The 15,952-nt window shown below is 49.3% G+C and overlaps 1 protein-coding gene across 2 annotated transcripts in view; it reads left to right on the forward strand.

Annotated features, from left to right (window-relative positions):
• The first annotated feature begins 5,151 nt into the window (after nt 1-5,151).
• Nucleotides 5,152-15,952, forward strand: part of CAMKK1 (calcium/calmodulin dependent protein kinase kinase 1) — a 99,666-nt gene continuing 88,865 nt past the window's right edge. The window contains exon 1 of one of the 2 annotated variants that reach the window (XM_036394993.2): nt 5,152-5,206. The gene's annotated coding sequence lies outside the window, so the exon portion shown is untranslated. Of the gene's footprint in view, nt 5,207-5,782; nt 5,946-15,952 lie in introns of those variants that run through there. The other variant, XM_036394995.2, reaches the window with a different exon arrangement.

Genomic DNA, 15,952 nt, shown 5'->3' on the forward strand with positions numbered 1-15,952 from the left:
TTGACAAAACTCACACAAAGTTACTGAATGCAGGATAGAGCACAACAGTTAAAAGCTAGAGCCTCACAAATGGAAATGCTGACTGGTTAAGCCACCTGGTGCTGCAAGTCCCAGTGGGGAAGTGTGGGTGACCAGCAGCATCATATTCCTGTCCTCTTGGCTTGACCTGATCTTGCTCTGAGGATCAGGGGAGAATTTACAGTTCTTAGGCAGAATTTCTTTGTGTTGTGGCCAGAAAACAACTGCATTTGAAGCAGTTAGGATGTGGCCAGAGTGTCCTGCTGCTCTCTGACCCCTGAGCAGCAGGATGAAGTGTTACAGAATCCCAAAGGGATTTGGTCATCGTGTCAAAACCCCTTCAATGACAGTGTGCTGTGTTGCTTCCCATTCATGCTGTGGCCAGTTGAGGGCTGGGGTGTTTGTGGGGTTTTTCTAACTCCTTGTTTGATACATTTTGGTTTTACACAGTTATTACTAATAGAAAAATGGTAACAGAAAAGGAACTTTCATCAATTCAAGCACTGTCCCAGAAAACACACAAGAAAAAAATATATATTATCCAACTAATCCCCATTCTTTACAATCAGCAGTAACAAGCCCTTGTTTGTGATGATGTCAGTGCTCCAAACGTCTGACAGAGGACTCCTGCCTTGATCATGGGTGTTAGACAACAAAAGCAAGCAATGAGTGCAGTGTGGCTATTCCCATTTTATAGAAACAGAAGCCAAGATACAAGCAAATAATTTTTGAACATGGATTTAAATGCAGTGAGAATTTTTTGCTTCCGACCAGCTTTTGTTATCTGTTAAAGGCTACTAGGTTGGACCTTGTACAGATACATCTTTTCACTCCCTCAGGCAGGGTTATTTTGAAAAAAAATCAAGTAGCACAGATATTCCAGAAGAGCATTACAGAAAAACTTATTTGGCAATAATTATGCTGGTTAGTGATTCTGCAGAGATGAGGAATTATATTTCAATCTCTGCAGAGCTGGCAACATTTAATCATTATGTTTGTGCTCAATTCCCAGCACAATGAAGCCCTGATTTCCACCTGGTGCTTCCAGACATGTAACAAGGCAAATTAAAATGAGTAACACTCAAGAAGTAGATAACTCCTTTCCTGTGCAGCCTCCTCTATCTTTAAGCCCACTCATTCTTTCCCTGGCACAGCAGACTCCCTGATATTTTTAACCCAGTTCTCCTCTTAGGACATCCTTGGATTTTTCCCTAAAAAAAGCACCTGCCTTTCTGGTTACACTATTTCCCTTTCTCTTTTGTTGTGGGAGCATGTTTTCAGTTGGATAAATCCTCTGGCTGACACACAGTGAAGGACTGGCAGGAACATGCATATCCTCCCAGCTCTGAAGGATGCTTTTATTTCCTTCTGTCCCACAGCTGGGCATTCTCAGGCCAGACTGTGCTGGGTGGCAAGAGGAGCTTCTTGGCCATTTGAGCATTTGACATCTGCAGCTCAGCCTGCAGCCTCTCTCCTAGGGACAGTGCAGTTGTTACAGCCCATTTCCCTGCTGCCAGCCCTGCATTAATTATGCCACACTATAATCTTTGGCTGCCTTTGGTGAAGTGCTCTCTCCTTCTGTTATTTGTTTCTAATTGCTTTATTGCCTTATTTTTGAAAGTGTAAAATTCAAAACTGTCCAAATGGGTTCTGAATATAGCAACGGCCTGGTCACCTGATGGGCTCCTCAGCTGGGGTGAATCAGGATTGCTCCAGTTAACAGGGCTCTGCCTACCAGTACCAAGCACAGATCCTGCTCAGCTTTATGGAACCGCTAAGAGATTTCCTAAAAAAAAGATGGCTTTAAATCTCTTTTTACCTAAATGTACTAGTGACATGCCTGGGGAAATATAAAACTCTTCACCTCATGACTGTAACTCAAGGACAGGTTAAATAAACACATTCCCACTCCTTGCACCCCAAAAACATGCAAAATCAGTTAACAACCAACCATACTCAATCATTATTGAACAGAAATATCAAAGTCTTATTTTAACATTGTTCTAGCCATCATGGTCTTAGCATCAGAGAGACATTGTCTGTGACTCTCCACTGGCCACAACTGCTCTGCAGTGTAATCACCTGTGTACGATGAAAAGGGAAGCTGAGGCACATGATTTGTTTGGGGGTTTTTTTGGTTTTCTGGAAGAAACAGCATGTTCTGACTGAGCTGAGCCAACCAGGTTATTACATTAAATCAAGTGCTCACAGTCTTTGCCAGAGTTGATTGTTTCAAATCTTGATACTGGTGCTAAACTGTGCCTCAGACATCTGGTGATTTAAATCACTCAGTGGTGATTTAAACTGCCTGGTGCTAAAGGAGGTAGATCCTTAGCACTTTCTAAACAGTCAGCATCTCATAAACATCTCAAAGCCAAATGAATCAGCCCAAATGACTTCTGAAACCCTTGCAAAACCTCCTCAGCAGTAATTAAGGCAAGAGGAGCAGGAGGCTGAAAGGTTCATTCATTGCTCAGGAGAGGCTGAGTTGGCCCTGCATGAGCAAGGCCCTGCTTGATTGAATTGAAGGCCTCTGTGAAACAGGTCAGTGCTTTGGCTTACATGTTGTGGTTTTTCAGAGCATCTCCATGCCCTGGAGCCACAGAAGCCCAGTCCCTCCACAGGCACAGGCACATTCCTGGGTGGTGGGCTCATACTCCCAGGCAGCCAAGGAGTTTGCTGGGGCTTTCCCTCAGGCCTGGGAGGAAGTTTTGCTTTTGCTCGTGGGTTTGTCTTACTTTTCCAGAGAGTCCACGAAGGCAAACACACAGCCCAGGAGCTCAGGCTGCTGGCTGCCTTGAGATGATGTCTAATCACTGCCATTAGCTAACATCCGGAGCTGCTGGAACACAACAGCAGCTTTGGAAGCTCACAGTCAAGGAGATGGGTGTCTCTGCTGTGCTGTGACTATCACAGAATCATTTTGGTTGGAAAACACCTCTGAGATCAAGTCCAACCACAAACCCAACACTGACACTAAACCATGTGCCTAAGGGCCACGTCTACATGTTTTTGATTATCCTAAAATGCAGCAGGCTTTGCCATCCTCTCACTGGTTATCATGTTGCTGTTCACCTTGCCCCAAGAGCCCGTCACTGCCCCAGTGCTTCCTGTTCATGGAAGATCTCTGCTGGGTTTTCTCTGTGATGAGCTGAAAACACAACCCTTTGTAGCTTTCTAACAGGGATCATTTCACTGAATGCAGCAACTTTTTAGCAGTCAAGATTTGAACCACATAACATTTCAATTCCAAGTGGTTTTGACTGAAACTTGGCAAAGAGAATGCACAAATATTTTAGATGGAAGTGAAAGGGTATTAGCCCTGAATAAACCTGTTCATCTGTCGAGAGTTGCTCAGCTGCCTGTGACCAGCTAGGGTGACAAAGCACATTTCTGCAGGAAAAGTAAGACTTGGATGCACATAGCAAATAGCAGCAGGCTGTAGCTGGATACAATAAATATACCCACAGAATGGGTAAATGAAAATAATTATGCTCTTTGCTAGGCTTACAAGATGACTTTGCTATTTTAATGCATAGTGCCTCTTAATTACATTTTGATACTTCTCTCAACACAGTTTCAACAGGGGAAGCTTTTTGGAGATGAAAAAATTGGTAGTAAACAGAAGATCCATTATTATATGTTATTTCGAGTTATGAAACCCATGGTAAGGAATTAATTTGTTTCCAAAGCAGAGGATTATTTGAGACTCATTGGAAGCAGGCACAGGCATTTCTATCTGCTTGTTGTCACAGCAGGAAGGAGCAGCAGTCTGCAGTGGGTTGAGTCAGGATGTGGATTTAATCCATTTAGCTCTCTGGCTAAATCCAAGATTTCTGGCGGGGACCTTGACTGTGACTGGAGTCACAGCAGAGCCCAGCGAGTCACTTGTCACAAAATCAACATCTTCAAGAATCCCACTGCAAACGCTTCCCTGCTGGGTGCAGTGGGAACCCCTGGACCCAGGGTACAGTCCACCACGAGTCAAGGTAAAAGAGAGTGGAGAGGGAAAAATAAAGCCAAAATATGAGCCAAACCAAAGAGGGCATCTGCTTGTAGGAATTCTTTGAAGAACAGCAGTGGGATCAGGTGGTGCACAAGACTTGCAAGTTGCAGCAAGACTTGAGCAAGTGTCTATGGTCAGGGTTGGGTGTTAGTCTAGAGACAGAGCCTGGGTGAGGGGACACCCGTGTGCCGGGATCCTGGCTAAGGGGACACCCGTGTGCCGGGAACCTGGGTAAGGGGATACCCGTGTCCGGGGTCCTGGCTGAGGGGACACCCATGTGCCAGCATCCTGGGTAAGGGGACACCCGTGTGCCGGGAACCTGGGTAAGGGGACACCCGTGTGCCAGCATCCTGGGTGAGGGGACACCCGTGTGCCAGCATCCTGGGTGAGGGGACACCCGTGTGCCAGCATCCTGGGTGAGGGGACATCCGTGTCCGGGGTCCTGGGTGAGGGGACACCCATGTGCCAGCATCCTGGGTGAGGGGACACCCGTGTGCCTGGATGCTGGGTGAGGGGACACCCGTGTCCGGGGTCCTGGGTGAGGGGACACCCGTGTCCGGGGTCCTGGGCTCCTCACGCTGCCTCCCTCCGCCCGGGGCCGCCGGGCCCTCCGCTCCCACCACGGCAGTGCCACCGTCTCTGATCATACATATTATGGAGAATTTAGGGAGAATTTCTTCGCAGAAATTATGATCAGGCATTGGAAGGAGCTGCCCAGGGAGGCGGGGGAGTCATTTTCTCTGGACGCGGCTCTCAGTGTTCTGTTCTGTCACAGGCTAGACGCGACGATCTCAGAGGTCTTTCCCAGCTTCACTGATTCTGATTAGCAAAAAGCCCCGTGTTTTCACCCAGCGCTTCTGGCTGGACAACACATGCCCCCCAAAACAAGGGGCTTTCGGTTTGGTTTTTCTTCTTGTTTTTTTTTTTTTTTAGCCTTTTTGCCCCAAACCCCAGCGCCTCCTGGCCGCCTGACCCCCCCCTCTCCCCCCATCTCCCTCACGGCCACACGCGCGCGCGCCCCGGGAGGCGCGGCCGCCCCCAGCCAATGGGCGGCGCGGGCGCGGGCGGGGCGGGGCGGGGCGCGGCGCGCGCCGGCCCCGCGCGGCCAATGCGGGGCGGGGCGGGCGGCGCGAACGGCGGCGCCGCGGGGCGGGCGGGACCCGGCGGGAGCGCCGAGCGCAGGTGAGCGACCCCCGGGACGGAGCGACCCCCGCGAACGGAGCCCCCCCGAGCTGCGAGCCCCGAGTGCCGCGCTGGGAGGACAGCCCGCGGAGACAGCCCACGGGCAGCGTCCGGCGGCGGTGAAGGGGACGCGGGTGGGACGCGGTAGTCGGCGCGGGTGGACACGGGCGGCCGCTGCATCCCCCGGGCTGCGGGAGCCGCCGCCGCGGCGCGGCCTGGGGATGCGCCCGGCAGCTCCAGCTCCAGCTCCGGAGGTGATGGTTTTACCGGGCTCAAAAATAAATGGGAAAAAATAAAATCCTTCCGAAAGCTGGGGTTTTGAGCAGTGTGGGCAGTGCCAGCCATCTCTCGAGGTGGGCAGAGAAGCAGGTGATAAGTGCGGTGAGCTCCGTGCAGGTTTGTCACGGCTTCCTAACCCTCCTTGCTGCCCTTGGGATCGGCCTGAGCTCCTCAGAGTTTGGGTTTTCTCGTGGGTGGGTGCCCCGGGCCGGGCCGTGCTGCCCCCCGGGCCGGGCCGTGCTGCCCCCCGGGCCGGGCCGTGCTGCCCCCCGGGCCGGGCCGTGCTGCCCCGGCCGTGTCTTGGAGCTCGCACCTGGCAGCCAGGCTGGGTGAGACGGGCTTATCTTCCTCTCTGCTTGCCTTGGCTCTGAGGGACAATAACCTGCAGCTCCCGATGGCCAGTGTGCTGTGAACTGCTGATCCTGCAATGGTACCACTTTCTTCAGCTGCTCTGATGAAGGTAAAATTACCGTTCTGTTGTAGTTGTAACTTAATGGAGAAGGTTTTGTTTAATAGGAAGCTGTTGCTTTTCTGTTTACAGTAGTCTGCAATTCCACATTAATCTTCCCATCATGTGTTAACTTCCTCCCCCTGAGGCATCTCTGGCAGCTTCAGTTTGTTCTGGAGTTTGACACGGGATGGCTTTGAAGTGTTGCTTTCCAAACTGGATAAGGCGAGCAGAGAGCTGCTATCTCAGTTGCTTGAAGAGAAGAGCCAAAGCCAGCGTGCTGGGGCTGTGCTCCAGCATGTCCCGTGCATGGTTTGCTGTGTGAGCCCTGTGCTTGGGCTGGGGTGCATGGTGTGAATGGGATTAAACTCCAGGCAGAGCAATAAAATTGCTTTCCTGGGCTTGCTCCCTTGGCTTTTGCCTGGAGAAGGTCAGATCTTAGCAACCAGGAGCGTAAGCACTGGGCTTTTATCATTCCAGCAAGGAGTTCAGGCATGTCATGGGTTGGTATGGGCTGAAGGCTGGGCTTTAAGTCACAGCAGGTGCCAGGCCACCAGGTCCCAACAGATTCCTTTCCTTCAGGGAAGCTGTGTTTGTTGGTGTGAAGTTCCTTCTGTCTGGAGCTGTCTCCAGCTATCTCTCCAAGAGTTTGGGATGGCTCTTGTGAGTTGGAGTAGTGTGTGAGTACTCCCAGGACAGCTCCTGGCTCAGAGAAGGTGGGCAGAGCTGCCCATCCAGGTGCTCCTGGAGTGAACCTGCCAGGGGACCTCACCTGTCCTGACATTGCTCAGAGCCGTGAGTTTCCCCTTCACTCCACACAGCCAGAGGATGCTGTACTTCTGCCATGGCTTTCAAAGCCTGTGCTGCTGCTCTGTGCTCTCTAATTAATGTGCTCATTAAATTGTTGCCTGATACAATTGTCCTTGCACTAGCTAGACTTTCAAGGCCCAGCTTTTCTTTTGCTGGGAAGGGGTTGTGGGATTTCCCTTCCCCTGCTGGGCTGTTGTGGGGTGGCTGCAGCAGGGATGTGCTCAGCCTGCAGCAGAGGGGATGTCTGGAAGGATGGTGTTGCAGTGTGCTCTTTGCTGGAGCAAGAAGCACTATTTAGGCAGTGGTCATGACAAAAATTTCTGTGTTTTAGACCTTGGCTGGGTGTGAAGAGGTGGCACTGTGCTGTGTCACTGTGCTCAGCCAAGGCTCTGCTTGCAGAGTGGAGCATCTCTTTTTGCTGGTATTTGTTCCCTGAGGTTGTTAAGACAGTGGTTAAGCTTAGCATGGTTGGAGAAAAGTGTCTGAAACCTTCTAAAGAGAACAGCTCCTAATAACTGATAAAGTGGAGAAGGATCCTGATCTGAAAGATGGTGTGGTGGGAAGGAGCCACAGTGATTTCCATCCGTGGGTGGGAGGGTGGCTGTTGGTTTGTGGTGGTGGGTGAGGTGTGAGTACATGTGTTCCAGCCCTTCAAAAACTGGGATGTTTCAGGCTCGTGTATTTGGACACAGGTGGTGACTTTATGGATTGAGTCCTTAATCACAGAAAAAGATTTTATAGACTGTGTCATTGGTGCTGAGGTGCAGTCAAGGACTGCAGAACTTGCAATTCTAACTTGCTTAGGAATTTGCAGCCTGGATTTGTTGGTCACTTCTTCTACTACTTCAAGTTTTTAGAAAGATTTTTGTGTTTCATTGCACTCTTCAGTTTTATTATGTATTTTATATATTAGATATTCACTTTATTTTATATTTTTGGCACAAGTGACATGGATATAAACAGAGGGAGAAGCACAAATGTCATACGTCAAGTCCCTGACACTGGAGAAATTTTGTTTGTTATTTTCAGGTGCTGGTGTCCCTGGACGGGGAAGTTCTCCTGAAAGTCCAAACCCTTTTGAGGACACAGCTTTTCTGCGGGCTGAGGCTGGCAGCTGAAAGGAAGGGCTGTCCCATGGCAGCTGGGAGCTTCATATCCCACAAAGCTGCTGCCTTAGGGAGTGGACCTGGCCCAGTATAAACCCTTGTGTTTTATTTCTTGATGGCACCCAGTGCATGAGCTGAGTCATGCTTTGTGCATAAGGTGTGGTTTGTTGAGGACTTGTTTCTTTTGGGTTGCTGCCCTGGGAAGGCATTAGTTTTGGGTGAGTACTGCTGAAATAGTTGTAGTTTTTGCTAGAATCTGTGTGGGATTAATTTAGGCTGCTCGTGTCTGGGGTGATTTCAGTGTTTCTGCAGAGTGGTGGCTGTGAAATGTTGTGATGAATTCTTCAGTATTGTTCAGAGAATTGATGGTGAAGTTGTTAGCTATTTAACAGTGACTGCTCTAATTATTCTGGTGTGAGTGTAAACAGCAAGGCTGTGTTGTGCTGGAGCAGCACTGGAATATGTGTCTTTCTGAGATGCAGACAAGCTTCTCCTTTCTCCTGTTCCTGGGCTGTAGTCTCTGTGTATGCCTTGGACAAGCAGAAAAGCCATGCAAGTCCAGCTTTCCTTTCTGCTGCTCCTGGTGCCATGTGGCAACTGCTTCCCTGAGGGCAGTGGAGCCAAATTCTTGGCCTCACTTCTTCTGCTGCCTTGTGCAGTTCCCTGTCTCCAGTGGTTTGCACTCACTCACTCACAGCAGTGTAAGTGAGGACTGTCCTTTTTAGAGCTGGGGTGTTGGTGAGAGTCCCTGCTGCAGAGCAGAGGGGCCTGCATTGAGCACAGAGCTGTGTGCCAAGGTGGAAGAGAGCAGATCCCTGAAGCCTGCAGCTCCTGTGCAGCATCCCATGAATATTTCTGGGGTGTGCTGATTGTTTTTCTCAGCCAAGTGGCATGTGATTTTGTGACCTTGCGAGGACAGAGCATTGAGTGCTGGGGAAACCCAGGCTAAGTAGCACTTTCTGAGGATGTGTTAGTGTTGTATTTGTGACTGGTTGGGATGGAGGTGAATCAGTGGTCCCAAGGGATGTGAGATCATCCTACCCTGCTGACCTGGGCTGTGGTGCCTGTGTGTGGCAGTTCAGAGCTGTGCTGGAGCCCTGCTCCCAGTCAGGTGCTGCTGCTCTCCTCCTGCTGTTCCTCAGCTCTGCCTCTGCTGCAGAGATTGGTCACAATTCTGTCTTGCAGTCCTGGCAGTGCAGCAGAGCTTGGACCACCCACTCCATGGTTTGTCTTGGTTTTGCTTTGCTTTTGCAGGGTGTATTTATTAACTCCAAGACTGTTTTGCTGTCATGAGACTATTGTGGGTGCTTGTCTCTTCTTCCCTCTCCCACTCCCTGCAGTAGTTCAGATTTCCATTCTACAGAACAGAAGTGAGTCCTAAACCCCCAAAAGAGGTGCTGAGGATGGATTTGCTGTACACAAATAACATGGGCACAGCCCTCTGAAGCCCGTGGTTGACGGCTGTCACATCTACAGTAGATAAAGCTGAAAGAATTGGGCAGCAGTAGCAAAAAAACGAGCCAGCACAGCTTTGCAGAGCAGTGTGTGCGTGTGTGTACCTACCTGAGGCTGGCTCTAATTATCACAGCTCCCCTGCTGTCCTGCTGATGAGTCCAGCCCTGTCAAAGTTACTCTCAACTACCTCCTGCCTTTGTGCTTCCTCACCATGGTACTGGCAGCATGCAGGCATCGCCAGAGCTTTTCTCCTGCCCCTGCACCTCCTCACGTGCTGGATGCTGCTGGTGGCCTCTGTGTGCTCTGCTGCTCTAATGTGGTCTCTCAGAGAGAATTTGGGATGCTCAAAGGGACCCCTGCCTAGAGGAGGGTCTGTAGCTGTTGCTTCATGCTGGGTATCTGCTACCAGACCCTCCCTCTCCCTCATTCCAGCCCAGCCCATGGAGTCCTGACTGTTTGTGGACAAGGAGTTGAAAGATGTGTGAGCTCATTAGGAGCCTGGCAGGGATGTGATCTGAGCATGAACCACAGCTCCTCTGGGGAATGAGGCTTCTTCCTGCAGTGTGTGAACAGTGACTGATGGTAGCATGAAAGAAAAAGGATGAATTTGCCTCTCAATGAGTTGAGTGCTGCCTTGGAGAAGCATGTTCTGTTGCTTCAGAGCTTCCTCCCCTGTCCTTTGTCAGTGCTTAGAGGTCAGTGTGGAAAACTGGGAGGGAAGGAGAGATGTTAGAGCCTGAATGAGGGATGGGGGACTCCAGGCAGCTCTTCAAAATGCAGTTTATTACATCCAAGACATTACAGCAGTCCAGGGTGGTGGGTGACAGAGCTGTGCCCACAGCTGTCAGCTCCAGCTGCAGGCAGGCCTGGAGACCCTGAGTTTAGGTTACAATGCATTATAGACTTTTCTTTTGGTTACAATTACAATGCATTATAGATTTTTCTTTTGGTTACATTGCATTATAGACTTTTCTTTGCTGAGCATCTTAATAGAGTAGAACCAATCTGTACCTTAACTTTTATCTACAGCCTATCATAGCTACTATAATCACCATATTCATGTTACTGTTCTCCAATCACTAAAAGTTGGTACATTACAGTTTAAGCTAGAAGTTGTGTTTCAGTTTTGTTGCAGTGGAAAATTCTGAGACCTTTTTTCTACTGGCCACATTTGCTGTTTTGTTTGCCTGTGCTCTCTTTCTGCTTAGTAACAACATCTTCTTGTTTGGGGTGGGTTTATCCTTTGCTCTAAGTCATAAAACCCCTTCTAACTAACAGACCCTTTGCCTCCTTGGTTATCCAGTGAGACTGGCTCAGCAATTCTTTTCTACTATATCAAAACTTGCTTCATTTCTATTTTTCTATTCCTTCTTCAGATTCTACATTGAAAAATCTTTTTGCTAAGCACACGTATCTGTGAGACCTTCCTGTCAAACTTTCATCCTTCCCAACAGAGAGAGAACTGGGTTTTGATACTGGTGATGTATAGAAGGTGGTAACCCTATGTCAAAGAAATCAAGGTATTTGAAAGGCAGGAGAACCTGGGGCAGTGTTCTATGACAAATTATTACAGTACACATGTGGAAGCCAACCACTTAAACGAGTCAGGTCTCTATTTCGACACTTCCTAACACCTGGTTTGGAAATGCTGTCTGGGTAGTGCTGTTCTGGGATATTGTTTGTGCTGGAACCAAGGGTTTGGGTCTGCTTGCTAATGGTGTGCCTGCTTCAAGTGCAGTATGAGGACAGGAAAGTCATCTGCTGACCTCTCACTGATGACTGCTTTGATGCTGAAATCTGGGTTGACCTTTCTGTGGCTGCCAGGCAGCTTGACTGACAAAGGTTAATGATATCTGAGGCTAGCAGGCAGAGTGTAAAACAGACCTGAGATGAGTCCTTTAGCCCTTCCCTGTCAGCACCTCACCCCCAGGCTGACAGATGGGGCTGGGAAAGTGGAGGATGTCCAAGTGCAGGTTGTTAGGGCAGTCCTTGTTGAGTGCAGGGGGAACAGGGATGTGTCCCCTCAGGGCTGGGGTATGGGGCATAACCAGGATGTGAATTGTTATAGCAGTGAGAACAAGGGCCTCTGGCTCAGCTTGTCCTGTGGTGGTAGTGGACATGAATTTCAGTGTTCTCAGCTGTGTTGTTAATGTGCACACCCAGGTTAGAGAGATCAGGCATCTCTTCCAGGGTGCTGTGTCCTTTCTCATGCAGTTTGATGTGAGCAGTGCTTGTAATTTGCCTTGAAGAATGGTGGAAAAGCATGCTTTATTCATAGCAATTGCTGGGAGTCCATTCCTTAATGCCAGATAGATTGATTTAAGTCTGAATGCAGAATGGAACCGGTATTTTTGGCTAATTTTCAGAATTTGCTGTTTCCAAGGAGCTGAAAAGTGTCTGTACTCCACCTGAATGCTACTGGACCTGTCTTCCATGCAGTATGACCATCAGAGATGCAAGAGGACAATATGAGATTGTCCCAGCTGTGGGAACTGATTCTTCTGTGGCACATCCTCTGAGCCACCAAAGCAATGAAAGAGCAAAACCAGTACAGCTTTCCTTGTGCTCACCCAAACATCTGCCTGCTTGCCTTATTGTTTATTGTGCTAAGAGCGTGAACCTCCCAGCAGGGACAGCATTTTCTCTGTGCAGCATCAGGCCCAGGTGATAACACTGAAGTGCCACAGTAATGGCAAATAAGCCTCTAGATCTGAGTCAAAAAATGGCACTGCTGTTTGCTCTGAGAATGCACAGGGCATTCTGTGTTACTTAAAGAGATGCCTTCTGTTGGACTCCAAAAGCTGGGCTGCCTTTGGTTCAGTGCCTGCCCAGAATCCCAGGGGAAGCCCCCTCCCCTCATCCCTGGCTCTCCCTTGCTTGCTCCATGCCCTGGTGCACCAGCCTCCTGCTGATGCCATGGCTGCAGTGCCAAGGTATTTCTGAGGTTTTGCTGTGAGGTGGATAAAACCACCTGGATTCACTGAGGATGTTTTGTGGTTACTGCAAAGTGCTCAGAGTCTCGTTCCACTCCGGCCTTGTGGAGGAAATGAAACCCAGAGTCTTTAATATTCCATGCTCTTTAGGTATGAATAAATTTTTCCTTGCCCTGAAACCTTCTCCTGCTGTGAAATCCATTCCAATCTTTTGTCTAAGACAATCAATCTCCTTCCTTTCCTCTCTCCTCCCATGCCCCAGCTTTTATTAACCTAGAAATGTGCTGACATTTCACCATCAAACTGGTTAGGGAGCTCTGCAGAGTATTTTTGCAAGTTGTCAGTGTAGCTGCCTGCTAAAGAAGGGGAAGGTGGCTCAGAGTTGCTCATCTCCTGGGGAATTTGGTTTTCCTAGCTGATGGCTTTCTGAAAAAGTGTCTGACAGCCCTGTCCATGTCCTGGTCTATCTGTTCCCCTCCAAAGGAAGGGCATCATTGTGTTTCAATACATTTATTTTGGCAGTGCTGTAGCAATCCCTGTCCCACCATGCAGGTGGACTGACTGGAGCCTGTCTGGAGCTGTCCCTTCCACTGTCATCTCCTGTGGATCACCCAGTGCCTCTGCAGTTGTTGTTCTGATTTCTTGGCAAGAAGCCTGTGCCTCACACTGAACCCTCCCTGCTCCACTGCCCAGGAGGCTGAGCTGTCCCCAGAGGAGTTGTTTAGTTCTGCAGGAAACTGGGTTGGTGGCAGGTGGCTCCTGAGGGGCCTGAGTGAGGCCCCTGTGCTTTCCTGGAGCAGGTGCAGGTGCTGCACTGCTTGGGATGGACTGAGCTGAAGCTTGTTTGGACCTCACAGCTGATACCTTGAAGCAAACTCATCCCAGCCACTCCTTATTTGCTGACATTGAGAAACACCATTTCCAGCAGCAGCTCGGCTATTCCAGAGTCCTTGATCTCCTCTGAACCTCTCTGTGGCCCTGGCATCTCCCAAGCTGGTAGTTGGCAAGTTTGAGGCAAACACAATCAGCTCTCCTGATGTCTTCCAACCTAGCAGTGCCTGGCTCTTGCTGCCCTGCCCCATCCCCTGGCTGGAGAGATTCACCAGAGCCAGAGGATTTGGGGGGATCTGCTGAGCAGCTCCTGGAGGCAGGCAGGAAGCCAAGAGCTGGAGCACAACAGCTGCTGAGCTGGAGGGGGTGGGAAAGCCTGTCCAGAAGGGACTCTGAAGGTCCTCTGAGATCACTGTTAAATGTGAACAGCCACAGCATCACACAGTTGGGAACTGACCTGCAAAACCTGGAGCCTTAAAGGTTGTGGCAGGGAAAGGAATAAAACACCCCTGTGTTGTGCCCTTGGGAGCCCACATGCTCCTTGCCTTGCTCCTGTGCACAGCTGGGAGCACTGCTGCCTGGCACTGGCACCAGCTGAAGCTGCTCAAGGACTGAGAGGAGCAAAGCAGTTCCTTTACTTTGGAAGCTGCAATGGGAACAGCTCCTGGGCACTGGGGAGGGTGGTGCTGATGCTGATGAAAGCAGATTCCTGCATTAATACCAGATGGAATGCAGCTGCTCCTTCCTGTGAGAAGCTGGAAGCCTTTGGGTTCCCCACACCTCTCACAGGTGCTGGGAAGCAGCTGCTCCTTGCATGGTGCCAGGCAGGTCCCACATCCAGCTCTGCAGTGTGTCAAACCAAACATGCTCTGCTGATTGGGCTGGGCAGAGTCTTCTGTCAAATTATTTGTTCTGGCTGCAATTTTGTCTGCTTTGGAAACTTGTCATTTTCTAGTCTTTGGAGACCACCTCCCAGAAAGCATGGAAATTGTGAGTATTTAGACATATAATAATGATGTAATTAAAACCTTTAATTTTATTTTTCTTGTTTGAGTGTAATTCCTTTGATTTAAAGGGTGGTAGTAGCTAATTGGATTCTGGGCCAGACTTGCACAGGCAGTCAGGGGGGAGGGACTGCAAATGAGTCTAGCCAGGAAATTGCACATTTAAATATAGTTCTTGGTAGGGTCAGCAAAACACCCAAGGGACAAATTAAGAGTAAAATTTCTACTGTAATGTGTTCCTTTTGCTGCAGGCATAATCGTAAGGAAAACAAGGAGGCTTGGGAGTGAGAGGAGCAAATTTCAGGTAGAAGTCCCTTCTGTAGTGCATTTGTGTGTTGCTGCAGGTCTCTCATAGGCAGGTGCATCCTTCTCCTGCCTCTGGGCTGTCTGGCACATTGGCTGATCCCAGGAAGAAACCACTGAAGGGATTTTTGGGTTTGTGGGTGTTAGTGGCTTCAGTGGAGGATGGAAATCTGTAGTTTACATAATGCTGTGGGGCTGCTACTGCTGTTACCAGCTTTGGCACAGATCACCTGGATCACACTGTGGGAGGGAGATGGGACCAGCCAGCACCTCACTGCATTCCTTAATGGGTTAATGGGGACAGCTTTCCCTGGGGGGCTGCTGCCTTCTGCCTGCCTGGGATGGGGCATCTGAACAGGCTTTCAGGAATGTGACTGGGCTCTGTGGCAGGAGATGGATTCAGCCTGAAAAAAAAATAAATCAGGGAATTGAAGCACTGTGATGGTGTTCACAGGGGTCTCAGGATGAGGGAAGAGATGAGGATCTGACTCCATGTTTCAGAAGGCTTGATTTATTATTTTATGATATATATTATATTAAAACTATACTAAAAGAATAGAAGAAAGGATTTCATCAGAAGGCTGGCTAAGGATAGAAAAAGAAAGAATGATAACAAAGGCTTGTGACTGACCGAGACAGTCTGATACAGCTGGGCTGTGATTGGCCATTAATTAGAAACAACCACATGAGGCCAATCCCAGATGCACCTGTTGCATTCCACAGCAGCAGATAACCATTGGTTACATTTTGTTCCTGAGGCCTCTCAGCTTCTCAGGAGGAAAAATCCTAAGGAAGGGATTTTTCATAAAACATGTCTGTGACAAAGCACTGGGATTTTCCCTTTGGAAATCTGCAGCCTTGTGGTTTTCCTGTTGGGACCTGTGACCCTTTCACAGATGGACAAGGTCATTGTCCCTGCTGGGGACATGTGTGAGGAGTGAGCAGCCAAAACCCGGGGTGCAGGACATGGAGCACATCTGGAGTAGCCCCTGGCTGAGAGTCAGCACTGCTCTCAAGTTTGACTAACAACATTATGCTTATTTCTTGATACAGGCATGGCTCAGACCACGTGCAGCAGAGCTCACCTAGTCCCTGGTGGCACTTGGGAACAGTCCGAGTTAGTCCTTGGCAGTTGTAATTTCCCTTGAAGGATAAGTTAAAGAAATGTTGCTGGTGATGGGAGATGCAGAAGGGCAGCTTGGTTTATGTTTCCCAGGACCTCAGACCAGCTCTTGGTGCTTCCCCTTTCATTTTGACTGTGTCCCCAGGGGAAGGCCACGTGCTCAGGGAGGGAGGCAGAGCTTGTTAGGAATGAAGCCTGATCCCACATCCCTGCCCTCTCTGCAGAGCTGTTCCCTCTAGCTGAGCAAGATTCCACAAAACCTGGGGATCATCCCACCTCACTTGCAGTATATCCCCTGGAGGGAGAGCTGCCTCACAGGTCTGCAGGTGTGACCAGCTGCATTGTGCATCACTTGTTCTGTATATTCTAATTAAATTGTTATTAATTATTTTCTCTTTGTATCCTATTAACCTGTTTTTATCTCAACCCACAAATTTTACTTTTTTTTTCCCCT

The sequence above is a fragment of the Molothrus ater genome, chromosome 21 (assembly GCF_012460135.2).
Source record: "Molothrus ater isolate BHLD 08-10-18 breed brown headed cowbird chromosome 21, BPBGC_Mater_1.1, whole genome shotgun sequence".
Lineage (NCBI taxonomy): Eukaryota > Metazoa > Chordata > Aves > Passeriformes > Icteridae > Molothrus > Molothrus ater.